The 17,988-nt window shown below is 30.8% G+C and overlaps 1 protein-coding gene and 1 long non-coding RNA gene across 6 annotated transcripts in view; one reads left to right on the top strand and one right to left on the bottom strand.

Annotated features, from left to right (window-relative positions):
- scalloped (TEA domain transcription factor 1 homolog scalloped) overlaps positions 1-17,988 on the top strand; it is a 249,560-nt gene that overhangs the window by 57,974 nt on the left and 173,598 nt on the right. The window lies entirely within an intron of this gene.
- On the bottom strand, positions 17,055-17,589 carry LOC143194197 (uncharacterized). Its single transcript, XR_013005212.1, has 2 exons — positions 17,422-17,589; positions 17,055-17,332 (listed from the first exon to the last, which is right to left on the bottom strand). It is a non-coding gene; the product is annotated as an uncharacterized LOC143194197 (long non-coding RNA).

Below are 17,988 nucleotides of genomic sequence, written 5' to 3'. Positions count from 1 at the left end.
ACTCTAATGCATTGTAATAACTTTAAATCTACTGAAAAAAACTCTATAAAATATTTATAAATGAAACTGTTAATTATTATTGTCAATATATTCCTTGTATTAAATTATTTAAACACTAATTAATCATTATCACATTAATTCTATAACACATATGTCCTGACATTTTTTATAATTTTAGTTTAAAGAGATATTTATTTAAAAAATAAACAAAATACTTTCCCGAAATTACTGATCCCTATTTGGTTATGATTGGAAAGGCTCTCTTGTACTTGACTCATGGCTTTTTACATCACTAATATAATAATAACCACATGAAACTCTTTTTTGTCAGTTAATTCATGTGGAAGCCATTTCTATGCTTTTGGATCCTTCATACAACTTATAAAGGTCTGAAACCACTTGGTTTCTAAACTAATTAACTGCCTGAAAGCTTGAGCTGGGTTTGAACGTTTGTGCTCTCAAGAGCAGCATCACCACATGTTTCTCAAAGTGTTTGATGGGCTTCGGCAGCTGATTTCTTCAATTATCAAATATTAAATTTTGAACATTCCATAATTAACCTCTGTATACATAGAATGACTTAATAATACTTAATGAAAAACTGCAAGGAAATATCAGAACCATCGAATTTAAGACTTAACTCAACATAATAGGTTGTTTAACAGTTGTTTATATTGATACCCATTTTCATTACTAGATATCGCTGATAAGAATACTTGCAAGCACATAATAAATAATAAGTATCATAAATAGAAAAACGATTAAGTTCGAGTTTATTTTGCATTAGTTGCTTCATTCGCTGCATTTTAAGCAATAATAGTGTATTTGGATATTTTTGCAATATATCACTGTCAATAAAACTTTCTACAAACTTAATTTATTGTAGTACCCAAGCAGTTTACTTTAAATTAATTTGTTTTTCCTAAATGTGATAGTTCTGGTACTAGCTATATTAATGGTTTACTAAATTAATGAATGTACAAATATCGTTACTATATCGATATATTTACTCTAAAGCTTCTGCCATTGAATTCACAGGTGCTTCAATATTTAAATGGAAACTCGGTTCAATAATATACCAGTAAATATTTATGAATAGTGTCCATATATTTCCTGATCTTTGGCGTTTAGACTTGACATATACGTTATCAAACCTATATTATTTAAAACATATTAGAGTGACGGTATGAACGATACTGCCATTCCAATCTTATTTTAATATAAACGAAACCACCGATCTCTTTTGGAACAACAAATAGTAATAGTACAAACGTTTCGAATAATGTCCTGATCCAGTGTTTTCAAACACAAACATATACTACCGTTCAAAAGTTTAGAAACAATGAGGTAATTAAGAAAAACCGATATTAAAACTGATAAATTATGATTTATCGAATTTTAATCAAGCCTTCTATAGAATCATAATAATTCAACCAAATTAAATTTAATCCATTTTTTTGTTAAATTGTATCCTCGTCAAAATGATCACCCTTATTTTTGTTTACTTATTCAAATAATTTATTTGTTCATTTATTAACTTATTTATGAATTCAGTGTCTTCCACTTACTTCGTAAGTTTCCCTACAACTATGTTGTGATCTCCAGGCATGGATTCTTCACTTCTTGCAAATTCATCCTATACTAATTCCATATAAGAGAGGTCTGTAATTTTCTGCAATTTGGACCATGTAATATCCTTCCTAGCTCAAAGGGCACTTCGATGTTCAAAGAAAATTTGTTTCCTTTTTACAATGTTATCGTTTATGAACTGGTGTAACTATTACATGAACACATAGTACACTCTAATACTGCAATTAAATATTTTTTGAATACCATGTTTACAATATTAGACTATATTCAAAACCAATCACGAAATATAAAACATTTGAACACCGGCATTCTTTCCAAATAAGGGACAATTGATAAGAAAGTAGTAATTTTATTGAATATTGTTACAAGAGCTGTAGTAAAAATAATAAAATCTATTATCAACAAGTTAAAAGTTAAAAATTTATTACAGACTTTTTTATGTTTATTAAAAATAGGGTATTTCTAAATCAAATAGGAGAAAACTTCACAAGGAAATATGTCCATATTCGTACTTATTAAATTTTTCTTGGACCGTAATATTAAACAAGCTACAAACATAAATGTCGCTTCTCATTCCTAAACTAGAACCAGTCTAGCTTATATGCAAATTAGACTATTGCTATTTTGAGACTGACAAATGCTCTTTGTTCTAAGATACATAATTATAACAGCCAAGTAAATATTTATCGAACCTAAGCACTGATTCATACAAACAAGTAACCGACGATTAAGTACTCATTTTTGATTTATCTTTTTTTTAGGTAAGTCCACGACCGCGACCTTGCCTGTCACCTGACCTTAGCGGGCTAAGCCTTAACAGCATCACTAACGGGTATAGTATTGCTTGCTTTATCTTTATCGTTTGTTTCTCCGTCTTTGCGCAATTGTAGATATAACGTGAATACAGTAACGTAGCAATTGTTTTCATGGGTGTAAATGACGGTGCTTGTGCATTCATTAAAAAATTGTAAATATTAGGTTAGGAAAAAGACGTAAGATATTCTAAAGCAAACAGGATTTGATAAAATTTGATGGAATTGTGAATGTTTAATTTTATATTTTAATTTTCGTTTGTTAGAATGAAAATAAATTATATATTAAAATTATTTTAAAATAAGTTTTATGTTGTTGTCATTAATTTATTACTACTTTTCATTTGTACTTGCATCACTTCATAAGCAAGAAGACTGTGGGATCAGTACATCAGCAATATTTCCCAAATTAAAATTAAACTCAACTTAAACTGAATCTAATAGTAACACTTTACATCGCTTTTTCTAGTAATTGTACTGCTGCCACATTGCTATTAATTTAGTTTATCTATATCTTGGATAGCTTCGTAAAGCCACTTGATCGAGGATATCCAGCAGTTCCTTAATGTTTGTGAGTTATAAACATTGGCAATTAAACGAAGAGTTTTGTTTTGGAAAAATTTGATCGCTACTGACTTGATGAGTGCAACTACATATTTGCACCACTAAATCCAAATAGACCTTATTATTGTCTAATAAATTTATCAGAATTAAAATATGCTCCCAACTTGGCCTAAGATCAAGGAGATTAATCGATCAGGCCAAGTTGAGAGCGTGTTTCAATTACACAATTCTGTTGTTTAATTTTGTGTTTGACGTTCTCTGAAATGGTGTTTCCAATTTTATCTATGGCGAGATAGATGCCGAGGTATTACGCTGATTCTGCTTGGGAAATGGAATACCCTTCAAGTGATATAATTTTAACAAAAACCTGTTTATTCCATGCAAAGAAACATTGACGTAGACAAATTTCTAGCTAATAGGCTGTAATTTCCAATCTCTAATCCACTTGCAGCTTTTCCATAACAGTCGGCAGAGATGTATCTTCTTCTTAATAGCTGTATCTTCAGCAATTGCTCCAAGTACTGTTTCTTTTGCTATTTGGTAATGGCTGTTATAACAGATGTAGGACTTCCCCAGATACCATACTGGTTTTGTTATTATATCAACATAATATAAATACTGCCAGCTTGGTAGCGCTGTGGTAAAGGAGATTGTAAAATTCGACAAGGAAAATGAACCCAATCACGCCAGTAACCAGGCTGGGTAAGACCGGATGTCCTTTGGAATTATTTCTAAGTTGGTCACTCGCCATTTTGTAGGCTTAATGCCAAGAATCGTGGTTTGCAGCCCACGTTAAACTATAGGTCTAGTACAGATAAACCCCTAGTTGGTAAAAGGGGACTTACGGAGTAGCAACGGAAGGAAGGGGACGGAAATAGCAACTATTTACCGAAAGTGTTACTGCTTAAACTTGTATGTCAATATAATAATGTCAAGATCAAAGGCAAATCCAAGATCAACTTTTAATAAATTTATAGAGCTATGATAGTGAGTCAGGAAGATGAGACATGGTCTGACTTAAAAGAGATATTTTTAACAAAACAAATTTAAGTGTTGTAGTCTTAAATTTTCAATAAAATTCATTTCCTGATTATAAACAAAATATTTTATTAGCTATTAATTTTGTATTCAATTAACTATGATGTCAAAAGAAGAATATAATGACTAAGATGTATATTAATATATAAGAAATTTATGTATAAAACCATTATATGGATTAAAGCAAACATTCTTATGTTAAAACAAAAACAACTTTAAGTAGGTCAATGAACTATCGCTGTGTTGTGTAGCTTTAGAGACATTACTTTTTTAATTTGATGAATTAATTTCGGAAGACATATTACCATATATTTAAGTGTATCTGCGGTTAAATGCCAATGGCACATTGGTTTTGATATTCTATTGAATAATTTGATTTCAGATTCTAATATACATAAAAATTAATTGAAGAATGATTTTTAGTAAAGTTATGAATGAAGCAATTATCTTATTTAACAGGCATGTGATAAATATCAGGTGGTCTTCTGATCATTTTTCACTTTCCTCAGGGCATTTTTCCGTTTTCTTCCATCCAGTTTTTATGTGTTTTACCCCACTTTAGTCTATTTTTCTTACGACTGCTAATTAGCCTCAGTTTCTTGACTGCTAGGCATCTTCATCTGCTAGGTCAGCAGACAATCTTGTCTTATCTTGGTTTTCTCCAGTACATTTCTGTCAATAGCAGTTTGGTTATGAGATAGCATTGAATAATTTGATTTGAGATTCTAATATACATAAAAATTAATTGAATAATAATTTTTAGTAACGTTTATAATGAAGCAGTTGTCTTATTTAACAGGCATATAATAAATATTAGGTAGTCTTCTGATCATTTTTACTTTTATGATTAAAAAAAGAAGAAATATTATTACAATATATACTAACCAAAATATTTGTTATCTTTCCCATCTTTCTGACAACATGGCGACATCGTGAAAGAATAGCGATATTAATTTGACAACGGTTCAATCTTTCGACCCTTTTTGATACTTCTTCAGCATCTCGAAACTGCATATCAGCCAAATCATGCTGCATCGATTTGAAAAAGTAGTAGTCAGAAGATGCTATATCTAGTGAGTGGGGTAGTGTGGCAGAGCTTCCAGTTCGAAATGCAACAGGGCATTCTTCACAATTATTGTAACATGTGGTCAAGTGTTGCCACTAACAATATGCCATAGAAAGAGCCTAGCAAGCAATGAAACTGCGAAGTTGAATCGATTCGGAGTGGTATTGAGAGTTTGAACTTACAATGTCTTCGAACTGTTTTGATTCTTCAGTCCGTTCTTTGTCACTGATACAAAAAACGCCAATTTGAAATAGTTCAAACCAAAATCTACAGTTAATAAGATGAAATTGTATCATCATAATATCCTAAAAGTGTTTGATGAGCTTCGGCAGCGGATTTCTTCCAATCAAACAACAAAAGTAATAAATGCCAAAGATTAAAATTTGAGCATTCCGTTATTACCGTCTGTATACATATTAATCCAATGTTATTTGAGTGACAAACTGTGTGTGGAGAAATATATTAGAACCATCGAATTGGTGGGATTGCTTATATAATAAAAGTCGCTTACACTGATATCGATAGATATCGCTGATCAAAATACATGCAATCGTCTAATAATAGTATACGTTATGACTAGGAAACCAATCAAACCAATAAAAAAATCAATGTTAGGTCGGGAGGATAGGACAATTTACTGAATGCTATGAGTTAAATTTTTTAATGGAAAACGATGCTGTTTGAAAAAGCTCATTACCATGATGAAAAAACACGATTATGGTCCCATCTTTTTATATGTTCTGAAGACGGCTAACTTTATGCAACGGATTATAACAGGCCAATGGAAAAGTCCCCGGCCTGACACATAGATGGCGCTAATAGAATTAAATCCATATGTTTTTTAGTTAGCCCTGTCCCTCAAAAGATCATTACTTTGTGAATTATAACATTTTAAGTTAAGCAACTTTTGTTGTGAAAAAAATTGATAAAAAGGAATTTCGCGTGTTGATAAAATATTGTTTTTTGAAGGGAAAAAATATAGTTGAAGCAAAAACTTGGCTTGATGTCTTGATGATGTTTCCGGATACTGCCTCAGAAAAATCAACCATCAAGGTATGCTAAGTTTAGACGTGGTGAAATGAGCACCGAAGACGGTGAATGCAGTGGACGTTCAAAAGAAGTTGTTACCGACGGAAACATAAAAAAAATCCACAAAATGATTTTGAATGGCCGTCATGAACCTGAATGAAATAGCAGACACTCTAAACATATCAACTGAACGTGTACATCATATCATTCACGAATATTTGGGTAAGAGAAAGCTCTGTGCAAAGTAGGTGCCGCGCGATCAAAAACAACGTCGAGTTGATGATTCGGAGCAGTGTTTGAAGCTGATCAAGCGTTATTAACTCGAGTTTTTGCGTCGATATGTGACAATGGATGAAACATGGCTCCATCATTTCACTGCGAAGACCAATCGACAGTCATCCGATTCGTCGAAAAACGGCCGCATTTAAAGAAAAACAAGGTGCTGTTTTACCAAGGCAATGCACCTTGTCCATTACACAAGTCAATGAAAACGATGGCAAAAATCCATCCATGCACCGTATTCTCCAGATCTGGCACCCAGGGACTATTTTCCGTCGTCAGATCTCAAAAGAATGCTCGCTGGGAAGAAATTTTTCGTCGAATGAAGAGGTGATCGACGAAACTGAAGTCTATTTTGAAGGACAAATCGTACTACAAAAATGGTATATGGTAATGGTATATGGTAAAGTTGGAGGCTCGCTATAATCAGTGTATCACCACTGAATGGAATTATGTAGTAAAATTTGTTGTACTATGGTAAGCCGTGGACTTTTCAATTGACCTGTTATGCTTTGATAACGATTTGTCTCTGCGACTGAAATTCATAATCAACAACACTACAATTTTAAATCTTGCTATTTTTTTATTATAATTAGTTTAATTAAATTTACTAATACTGATAATATTAATTTTCTTTATTTTTGTATGGATATAAAAATCGGCTTTTGAGCTGGAATATCATTACAATGTTTATCTACTTTTCTATTCTACACTCCCTATAGTGTAATATGTAGTCAGTTTCAGGTGACACAGGCTTTAAACAAAATAGATTAGGACAATCTAAAAAACCTTTAAACGCCGAGCAAATAACAATATCTATCGACTGTCAAGGATTTTCAATCAGTTTCTAACGCGTTGGCAAATTTGTGTTGTCGACGTCTAATGTTTTTATCTAATCAATTGGTTGATAAGACAGGTTAGTAAATATTTCTCCGTGTATACGTAATAAACACTTAAGAAACGCGAAAAAACACGACGATTTTGGCTAATTGTTCGTAGCTTAGATGTCGGTAATAATGGAAACTTGTGTTGTTCGATTATAAATTATTTAATAGATCGATTACAGATGGACTTCATTTGTTTTAGATTCATTGGATTTTAATATAATCTAAATAATGAAATTATAATTTGATAATTTAAAATAATTTTTTCCATCATATCGATTATGACCAACACTAATGGAAACGCGTCTGATTTTTCAATCGCTGACCGATGATGGCCTTGACGTTAAGATCGAGCTGGGAAAAGTGACACATTTATTTTGGTGCTTTTACAGGGCGTGACTATTTAAGCCTTCGTTTCATTGTACAGGTTGGTACACGACTTTGCCGGATATTAAAAGTATTTAATTGTTGTAATGCAATCGTTGAAATATTTTTAGTAACTAGTTTAAAGACAATGTTGATAATTTCTAAAAGAATCGTTGCATCTCAACCGTTGGGTATTTTTTGCATAACTGACACCTGGATGTTTTTCCTTATCAAGTTCTTTCATATATCAAGTTTTTCATATATATATATATATATATATATATATATATATATATATATATATATATATATATATATATATATATATATATGTATATTGAATATGATCAGCAGGTAATTAGTTAACTGAACCAAATTGAATAAGGTCAAGGTTTATAGCAAGATAAACAATATAAATAAAGCTCATATTTTAATACAAATGCGGAAATATATCTTGACATAAATTAATGTAAATGAGCTACTTAGCTGGGAGGTCCATGCTAAAGGGAAAATGAAAAAAGTATTTTTAGCTAATAAGTAAGTTAAAGTATATACACCTTAGTTAACGAGATTATTATTTGCCTTTCAAGGAGTTGTTAGCAATTAGAATTAGCTTCGAACATGAATAAAGAAGTAATCTTACCAATATCAACCCAACATAGGATTAAAAAAGATGAAACATTTTGATTCAGTTTGTAATATAGTGGATATTACGTCAAAGATTTAAAGAAATCTAAAGACATCTTCTCATATGTAGGCTCTGTAGTTTTTTATAATTTTAAAATAATATTTTCTGTGTCTGTGTACCTTCATATATTTGTTATTTCTAATTAGTTTTTTTTCTCAATAGTTGCTGTACATATTTGTACTGGAGAAAGAATAATAAAAAAAGTTCAATACATCACTCATTGAAATTCTGCAGCATGTTACTTTGCAATGTTAATTTTAACCAAAAAGTAAACCGTGTCAAATAAACGGGATACTATTTGCGGTTTAAACATCCCGTAACTGAAAGTATTGTCATTTAAGAACGATTGATGGTAACACCAAACTGTCAGTTTGTTACGAGTGACAATAAAGTGTCATCTATTCAATCTGTACCTGTTTTATGATTCTAGACAACATCTTTATAAGATATATATCGCTACAGTTTACGAATTAATTTTCAAATATGTTTCAGTCGCAGGACATGAGGTAATATTTTACTTTCTAAGATATTTTCATTAAGCTACTCCTAAAAATATTTAATCTTTGATGTTAATACTTAATAAATAGTAACTAAAACAAATTAATTGAAGAACCTTGATTGACAATCAAGTGACACTAAAGTGTCACTGATTCAATATGTATTATGATTCTAGACAGCTTCTTTATAAAATATATATCACTATACTCTACGAATTTATTTTCAAATATGTTTCAATCGCAGAACATGAGGCAATATTTTACTTTCTAAAATATTTTCATTAAGCTACTCCTAAAAATATTTAATCTTTGATGTTATAATACTTAATAAATAGTAACTAAAAAAAATTAATTGAAGAACCTTGATTGACAATCAAGTGACACTAAAGTGTCACTGATTCAATATGTATTATGATTCTAGACAGCTTCTTTATAAAATATATATCACTATACTCTACGAATTTATTTTCAAATATGTTTCAATCGCAGAACATGAGGCAATATTTTACTTTCTAAGATATTTTCATAAAGCTACTCATAATACTATTTAATCCTTGATGTTAATGCTTAATAAATAGTAACTAAAATAATTTGATTGAGGAACCTTGATTGACAATGATACATTAAAAAAAAATTTTTTTGATGTATGATAAGTTTAAATCAAGCCAAGTGAAATCAAGATATTTAAAAAAATCAGTCGGTATACAGATGACCTATATTTTTTCGGCGGTATAAGTATAGGTTTGTTTTTGTTCGTTATTTAGGCATATGGTGCGACACAATATGGTATTTTAAGCGTTTTGGCATTTGATACCTTCCAACTATGTTTGTGTCACAATTCCGCAGAAATGTCTCACCCCGATTCTAGGAAGACCTGATGCCATGTGTTAAACATGTTGATTAATAAAACACTTTTGGTAGAATTTATATTTAGCCGATCTAATGATGGTCACTGATGAAATAAATGGTGACAAATATAGGCGGCGATTTATTTGTCAGCTATATTAGTGGTTTTATCAATGGTGCATATAATTTAATTTTCGCGCGTAATAATATATATCGCGTTCTTATGTATTATTAAATACATTTCTATTTATATCCATAGTTTCTTAACACAAGACTTGTGGAAATAATATTATTTCCGTGACTATTTTTGACTAAAAGCATTTTTAAAAAATCATCTAATATGAAAGGATTTTTATCAACATTCTGTTAGTCACAGAATCCCCTATGAAGATTCATTTACCCTTTACGGTTATCTTAATAATATTATCTGATTGGTTTAAGGAAGCATCTTTAGAAGATCTTACGTAAAATGAGATAAACTCCATCAATGTCATGATGAAGAGGTTTATTGGGTCTATAATTTGAAAATTTTAGATTTTTGTGTAACTGTGATCACGGACTCTAAATTTTCAATGATATGAATGAATTATTTCATCATCATTAAGGCATAGCTGGTGCTCAGAGAGTGTGTTTGCTTTTCAACCAATACACTGTTGTTGGCTCTGCAGGACTTCTTCACATAATCTTGCCATTTTTTGAGGATCGACCGCAACCGTTCTGGCCGTGGATGACAATGATGGTCTTCTATTTTTCAGATCGCTTTCTATAGTCGATAAAAAGGTCGATCAAAAGATCGATTTTGCCACATGAACCTGCGATTCGTTACTCTTTCAATCCACAAATATGTTCAATCCGTTGCGTACTGATTCTCACATTCGATTTCATCGAGTGAATTGAATTCTTAAGAATTTCTGATTAATTTCTTGGAGAGTATGTAGAATTTGTAGAACCTCAAGCTAACTCTGTAGCAATTTGTAAGCTTCTGAATCTTATAGAACGATCTTACAGAACAATCGCTTGATAAGACTCAAATTTTAGTCTGGATCCTAACATTTCCTCACATCTTAAAGAAGTGTATGCTTCTGACCCATAAATTCACTGGATGCCATTAAGATTTACAATAGCAAGTTTTTTCTTCGTGAGTTTTCAAGCGGTATGGCATTGCAATGCGAAATATACCAGGAAACATGCTCGAGACATTCATTCAGCATCTGGATCAGCCAAATCAAATACCCCAAGAAATGTATAGCATCGTATTGAACGCAAAATTAAGTAATTTTTGCATAATAATATCCATATCTATATTGCATAATAATATCCGATATCGTCAATAAGTATGGTAAAATACATATTCTCTTATGGAGTATAGTCAGAGTTCATCATGTCAGTGTATTGTCATATTTTAATTGATCTGGAAATCTTTGCAATGTAGGATCTTTATTTTTCTTAAAGGACTCTTTTCTTTCTAATAATAACGGTAATGTTTGTATTGGTTTGCAGTAATATATTTTTATTAATAACATTTTACATTAGATATGTTGTTCTGTTGTACAGCATTAATACATATGCAAGGCATGTATGGGATTAATACATCAGTATGTATATTCCTAATTAAAATAAAACTAAACTATTTAAGCTAAAGTTAAAAATACACATATACACTAAACATGTTTGTATGGTTTGGCTTGTTTCAATCGTCTGATTTCTTGCATAGCTGTATTGTAGCCAATAGCTGTATTGCTTCCACGTTGCTATGATTTAGCAACCTTATTTCATGTTTTAAGGCGAAATCTTGGTTCACTTCGTATATACATTTGATTTTGAGGTCATCGTGCAGCTCTTCATTGGTTACGTAGCGATAAAAATGGATAATTAATCGTAGAACTTTGTTTTGGGTGCATTGGATTATTAGTTGGTATGATGTTTTAGCGCAACCCCATATTTGCACACCATGGGTCCAAATTGGCCTTATGATAGACTGATAAACCAATATCTTTGATTTTAGGTCAATTTTAGAGCATCTTCCAACTAAGCAGTACAGTTGCTTGACTGTGAGACTAATCTGCTTTGCTTTTTGTCTAACATCATGTTTCCAATTTAACCTATCATCGAAATTTGCAGTAGTATATCAATAATTATTGAGTAAAATATAGTATATAGCTAATGCGCTGTAGAAAGTGGGTTTTTAAACTTCTAATGAAAATCAGATAATCTAAAGTTATAATTTTTAATTTCTTCTATATGAGAGACAGAGACCGAAAGCCGTAATCCCTTCTCTGTGGATTAGTGGACGATCATTATATGAGACACTGCGTAAAACCGAGAGTCAAACATTTTTAACATTTTAGGAATATACGAATTACATTTTTTTTTATAAAAGCAGGTGGAGTGAAGGAAAATGGACGTATATGTATGATTTTTTATACATGCACGATTAATTATATTAAATGGCCATTTAATCCATTTGTGTATTTTATACATCATTAAAGTTTAACGCCACATTACTTATGTAAGCACCACTACGGTCGAAATGTGCCTGTAAGCGTAAAAGTGTGCCGCGAACAACGAAAAAGGCTCTAAATCGTTCGAAAATTACAACCGAACGCTTAATGACGACGAAAAACTCCGGTTGTGCCACCATAAAACCGGATAGAAAAAGGCCCGCGTTCAATTCGTAATTAGATACGATGCCGATACGTTACGAGACGTTATATTGGAAAAATCTGCGTTGCTCAACTACTTGGTCGACGAAGTGCGGAAAAAACATGTGTTATATAAAGTTACATGAATTATTAGCCACCGCGAAGGTCGGTGGAGGGTTGTCGGACAACATTACACCAACATTTTTGTCGCATTCATAAAAATACAGATCATTGTATGAAATATTTTATTACTCTATGTGTCACCTTACATAATAGAGCTTCACTGTCATTTCATTTCATTCTTAAACCTGCGTCATTCACAATGATAGAATGCATCGACTGAGGAAATGGAAGTTGGATAAGGCTAAATCTGGTAAAACTTCCTATCACAATTTTAAACAGGTTGACTACTTGCCTGCTGCCTATCTGAGTCAGTTACCTTTTCTAAATAAGATCTTTGGTCAGTTTATTAGATTGTTAGCTGCATCGTCCTGCAGTCGATGTATAATTCGAAGTATAATTTTCACCACTCGCAACAATTGTCCACAAAATGTCCTTTTTGGCAATATTAGAGTAAAATTATCCAAGATGTATTTGGTTAATACAAGTTGAAGTCACCTTCCTAGTATTTGATTCCTCAGAGCCTGTAATTACTCATCTTATAACATCTTGTAACGTTTTGTAAGAACACTACAAATTATTCATGTTCATTATATAGATTTAAAATTTTAAGATTTTCATAAATATAAAATTTCGTCCAAAATTATACGTTCAAGTAAATATTGCTTCATAGGGTCGTATGAAAAGGTGAAATAATCAAGTGACTCGATGATTTGGATAATTTGCTATACCCTTCCTTATTTGAAACTCATTTACTTCTTCTATTTTTTACACCATGTGGAATTTGTGCTTCTATCAAGTTGATGTTATCCATGCATATGTCCAATTATTTCTGCCAGGTCGTCTATCTATTTTTCCTTCCTAGATGATTCGTAAGTGGTATTTGTTGTTCCTTGCTACATGTTTTAGATATCCGCATTTTCTTTCAGTGGTTACTCTTAAGCTGTTCCTAAACTTTGGTATTATTAAGCCCATATAACCATATTTGAAGAGTTTCTACATCATACACTACAACAGTTTTTGATATATGTTCTTAATTTGTGCTTTTTGTTTAAGGTTTTATCAGCTAACTGACTTTTTCCAATTCGTGATTCAGTTGTTCATTATTGCTTCAAAATATTTAAAATTCTGTAGTTGTTTTAGTCTCAGATTTAGTTTGATATTGATTTCGCTTATATTGCTATATTGCTTACTTTCATCACTTATCTTCTTTTTGTTTATTTTTAATCAACTGTTTTGGCTTTTAGTGTCAATTTCATTAAGTCTGCTTTGTAGGTGTAATTTAGAATCAGTTATTACGCCTGTGTTATATTCATATAGTAAACTGTAGGTATCTATTGATTCGGATGCCAATATTTTTTGAAGTTAGGATCTCAGTGAGTGACTAGTAATTACTATTTTCCGTCAAATGCAGGGTTCGACTGTTTTATTCAATACGTGATATCAGATGAAGAAGACTGAACCCTTTATGGTATAAATTGTGAGAGATGAAAGGATGGAGATAATTGTTTGGAACCGTTAATTTTATATGTTCTTATATTTTCCAACGGTAGTATAAGCGAGACGGAAATGTACATATTCCTTCTCGTACTAACTTTAAAGAAGAAAAGGAAAAAAGTAATTACTGAATGCTATTAACATGTAATTAATAATTTCATTTTAGAGGAAGTAGAATTACTTTTATATTAGAATGTTCTGTGGATCTGTAAATAGGAATGGAATTTTTCTATGGAATGAGTAATACCCCACAAATGTTTTATCGTATTTTAATATGTTAATTGCTATTTTCAAATAATATACTATAATAAATATAGACGATACAATAAACTTAAACAAAACCTAAAATCTAAAGATGTACAATAACCAAGTATAAATTAAACATATACCTAATCATAGAAAAAAAACTAATTCATGACATAACTAAAAATGATCGCACAGTAACTACTAGAGCTTTTTTAAATAAAGTAAATTCTTTATTTATTATTGAACGGAAATATTTTTTAACAAAAATTGAGAGAGTAATCGAACTATTACCTATTATTGCCATAAAAATAGTCAAAAGTATTTTACTATTTATCGTTCGCAATTTTAATCTTTTTACCCTATTATATTAACAATCTTGAAAAATATCGTTCCAAAATGCTGCTATATTAAAAAAAAATCATAAAACTATATATATTACATGTAAATCTATGTGAGCATAAATTGGGTACAATTTTGTCAAGGTCGCGGCTAGGACGACAGAGCCAGAACGTTAAAAATCAGTCGAATGAAACTAGTAGAACCAAAAATAGTATCTAAAAGTACACGACTGAAACAGTCGATAGTGAAAAGTAGTCAGTTACTAAACAGTCGATAGTCAATTTCTATGGTTATTTCTATAGTTCAATTTCATGGAATTTCTACATGGATAATAAATATGCTTAATTTACTATGACTATTTTTTAAATAATAAAGAACACTTTTGTCAGCATAACTATTTATAATTTAATTTTTTATCGCCCATTTCCAGTTATTGTTTTGTAGCCTTTCCTATTCGTAGTAATTTTTCAAATAGTTTTCAAGGAAATTTGGTTTCAAAGGTAATTTATTAATATAGTCATTTTTGGCTACCCGCCAACACTTGTCGCGTTGGATGAGAATAAATATGTACGGAGACAGATCTATATATCTTTATTGACGATATTTCTATGGTATTGATTTTATATAACGGAGAGTTTTGTGCTTCCGTCTATGTGATTGCTGTTATAAAATTAACTACAGAAATGTGGCGATAGTTGTTTGATAAAATATTCAGCGATTACTTTTAACTCAGTTCTTCAATTAAGTGTTATAAGAAAGTCACTCTATTTGTATAACGATCTTGTTTCTCTTAATACTCCATTTGAACGCATAAATTGCAATAAATATCCATGATGGTTTTGTATATCCTTAAGCTACCATTTTTATTCTCGTAGTAGTGCTTTATTTTAACTGAATAAAACACATAATCGTAAATTATGTTTTATTGTCTTGTAATTCGAAATTTACAAGACTAAGAAAAAGTTGCATGTACAAGTAAAATTAATAATAAAATGGTATAATAAAAACTTAATGATACACTTTTGTGCCTATATAGATTTACAAAGTGTATCCGGTTGGATACCGTTTAAAATTAATTCATAGTCATTTTAAAGGATAATATCACGATCTTTTATATGTTGCCAATCATTATTATCAATATTATGGTAACTCAATAAGTTTTAACTCATTTTTTTTTGGAAGAAAATCACAATTATCAGTACATAATAAATTACTATTATATAAGCAAATGCTGAAACCTATATGGACATACGGAGTTCAATTATGGGAAAGTTCTGCAAAGTGTAACATAAGCAAAATACAAATTTTTCAAAACAAAATCCTGAGAAGTATTGTGGGCGTACCCAAATACTACAGGACTACCTACATCGGAAGCTACCGAGCCAAGAAATCAAGAAAATTGCAAGGGAACCATGAAGAAAGATTCCATTCTCATAATATTGAGACATGAATATATTCGAGAAGAGAGAATATATATTGATGATTTATGAGATGAGAATATTGAAGTATTGCAACTTTTGGATACCACCAGAACAGGACACGTACCCAAAATAATCAAACCATCTGATCTTGTGTAGTGTTGTGCAGTGAAGTGCAAGTAATAAAAAATACAGCAGTGACATGTATAAACATTATTTCATCAGAGACTGAGATAGAGCTGATGGATCCTCTTAGTTATATACCTAGATTTAAGTTATCATAAAGACAAGTTATAGATTAGTGGGAAACGACTAGTAACAATGGAATAATTATATAATAAAAAAATAAGCGTTTAAAAGGCTATATTCATAGAGTAATTGAAATGCAACTCAATAGGAGACTCTGGCGCATAGTTTTGCTTTGCTCAACATCCAGAGGGAGCCATAATGGGCCATTCAAGTAATTTGATTGGTCAATTTAAATCTCCATTATAGGCCCCTGTATGAAAAATATTTTATTGTGAAGACATTTGATTGGCTCATTAGTAATGTTTGGCACGTGACAGCCTTGACGTCATGTTTAATTGACCAATGAAATTTATATAAAAAACATTTTTTTTCTGAAATATATTTATTAAATTAAATTCAATTAAATATTCATATAAATATAATATTTAAAAATAAATAAATATAAATATAATCTATAACAATAAATAAAAATTTATAATGTAAATTTATCTATAAAATATAAATATAATATAAAAATAAATATATCTATATATAAAATATAAATATTATATACATATATATAAAACCATAAGCAAAAAACTTTGGTGTATTGCAAATCAAAATTATCTCCTAATTCTCTCCGTTAGTACTTTTAATATTTTATCCGAAAGATCATTATGCAATGTACAATTGAAGGGTTTTAAATATACTTTTTGTAAACATTTGACAGAAATTTTGTTATATTATCGACGTGGCAAAATCGCTGAATAAAATAAGACATAGCTCAAAGGCCTGCCGACAGTATAATAAAACAATTTTGTTAGAGTCTGGGGCAGGAGATATTATCTTGCCTCTATAAAATCAGTCTCAATTTCTGGGTCTACTGATTTATTTATAATTGTATATAAACAAAAATCACACCTAATCTATTTTTAAAAAAGTTTTACATGAGATGACATAACCTGGGATGTACACTACGGTACAACGTAAAACTTTGTTTGCTCTTATAGGAACATCTGGACTGAAGTTATAGAGTCAAGTAATTAACAGTAAGAATGAGCAGAAGGGGGGATACTGGCTGAATGAATACAAATTTTACCATTACTTTCTGGAGTTTGTTCAAATGTTGACGATACTTGCTTCGAACACCCTAGTTGTGAGCCTGGAACGATGGAAATGGGCACTACAAATATAGTAACAGTTTATAGTGACAGTTTAGAAATTAATGGTAACAATTATGAAACAGAAATGTGACTGACTCCTTCAATTTACCTTCTATATAATTTTGATTTTGATCCACTTCCATTTGTACATATTCTGGGCTCGTGGTATTATTTCCACCATTACTAAATTGTTCATAAGTACTTAAAGTAAAGTTTAAATGTATCACCAAAATGTCTCACATGGTAACGATCATAAATCTGTTTCATGTTTAACCCGACCAGTTTAGGATCTTTAATGCATTTCTTAAAGATCGTTTTTTTAACGGAAAACGATGATGCATTTCCTCACTAGAACACTTCCTAGAACGAGAATGCATTTCAACTACCGACTTGTATATAGTAATAAAATGAAATAATAATTTAATGTGTAAACGTTATATGTTCTCAAACAAACTATAGAACGAAATAAACCAATCAGATTCCGTCGCAGCTCTTAGCATGGCGAATAAAACAAGTAATATGTTAAACATAGCGACATCTACATGTTGGACGTCACGAAACATTTCGGCAAAATTTCCTATGAAGTTAAATATCTATTTCTCTATGGCTATATTTAAACATTTGAAGGCAGTACTCAAAATAAAGCACAAAATATCCTAGCGATCCATACAACAAT

This window comes from Rhynchophorus ferrugineus, unplaced genomic scaffold (assembly GCF_030347505.1).
Source record: "Rhynchophorus ferrugineus isolate W39M unplaced genomic scaffold, kcgeb_rfMv2 rfM1, whole genome shotgun sequence".
NCBI classification, from domain to species: Eukaryota; Metazoa; Arthropoda; class Insecta; order Coleoptera; family Curculionidae; genus Rhynchophorus; species Rhynchophorus ferrugineus.
This window is presented reverse-complemented; position numbering and strand designations above follow the sequence as displayed.